The sequence below is a fragment of the Cynocephalus volans genome, chromosome 15 (assembly GCF_027409185.1).
Source record: "Cynocephalus volans isolate mCynVol1 chromosome 15, mCynVol1.pri, whole genome shotgun sequence".
NCBI lineage: Eukaryota > Metazoa > Chordata > Mammalia > Dermoptera > Cynocephalidae > Cynocephalus > Cynocephalus volans.
In genome coordinates, this window is record NC_084474.1 from 73,091,999 (window position 1) to 73,093,504 (window position 1,506).

Sequence of the window (1,506 nt, forward strand, 5' to 3'; positions counted from 1 at the left end):
GCGCTGGGAGGCGGCGGCGTCAGGGCGAGCGCTGCGGTGCGTCTGTGCAGCCCGTGCGCTCATCACGTTATATAGAGCGTCCGGGCAACAGGAAGTGTCGCCTGGCTTTGATCAGTCATTTCTCTATCCCGGACCAGACGACACCTTTCTTTTTTAGGAATCTTGGGCGGGAGCGGTGGTGGTGGGGGGGGGGGCTGCGGAAAGCTCCAAGGTTAACCCTTTCAGAGCCAGGGCGGAAAGAATTCCCCAGAAAGGGGGACGTGGGGGCGGGGCGGGAATGTCTGGCCCCTGGGGGCGGGGGGGGGGGGGGAGGAAAAAAGAAAAGAAAAAGAAAAAAAAAAAGCCACCGAGCTGCGGAACAAGGCGGCTGCTGTCTCCGCGGGGCTCTGAGGTTTCCCGGCCCCTTCCCGCCAGCGGCCGGCCTCCTGGCAGCCAGGACAGCGGTGGGAGGGCTGGGCACACGCTGGGTAGCCGCTGGGCTCGAGTCTCCTCCACCCTGGGCGTCCGATTCAGCCAAGATCCGGGCGCAGCTGGAGTGCGTCCCAGACCCTTTGTCCCCTCTCCGGGAGGAAGCTGTGAGTTTCCGCCTTGCCCTGTAGTCTGACCCCTTCTCTGCGGGATCCGAGAGCTCCAATCGCAAGACCTCTCCTTTATGCACTGCGTTGTTCGGGGAGTTTGCAATCCTTCATCTTCAGGGTTCCGTGGACCCGGACCGTGTACAAGAAGGAATTTTTCGAACTCATGTCTCGTTAGCTCTAAAGCCAGGGCTTTTTCTCATTCACTTGTTGCCAGGTGTAGTTAGAGCCAGAGAAAATGAGGAGAGTTAAAAACTCACTGCCTAGTGCAGGAAAAACCTTGCAGGTCACTATTTTCTTCACCGACACCATCATCATCAAAGGCCCGTTGGTACCTACGCACCGCACCCAACTTCTGGAGTTGCCTCCTCAAGGTCGTTCCACTCCCCATGCTGTTGACAGCAGTTTGGCTCTTGGCATAAATGATCCATGTCTTCCGCATCAATCCCACCAGACCCGTGTCTAGGAGTTGGACCTGATGACTTATAAAGTGTATTCCCACTCCGAAGTCCTGCATGTAGTTCACGGACTAGAGTTCTTAGGTTGCCACCAGAACTCTCTGTTTACAGATAGCTGAAAAAGTCCCCGCAGAGCTGGCTTCCCCGTCAAGGCTGAGTGTTCAGTTACATGCCTCTTGAGGAAGGGCAAATTCGATTTTTCACCAGAGTTCAGGGAGAGGAAGGTGAAAAATCAAGAAGGGGATCCCCTGGGAGCAAAGTTTTGCCAACAGAGATCAGAGCATCGGCCCCTTCAAATGGATATTGTTCCACCATGAGTTCAAAGTAGATCCATGGACCACGCAGGAAATTCTTAGAGGGAAGGAATATCAGCTCTTCCGCTCTGAATTACAGAAGACAGGGGTCTTATTGGGCTTTGTCTCTCAAGGCCTGGAACATAACAGCATACCGGTTTCTTAAGAGAACTAATGAAT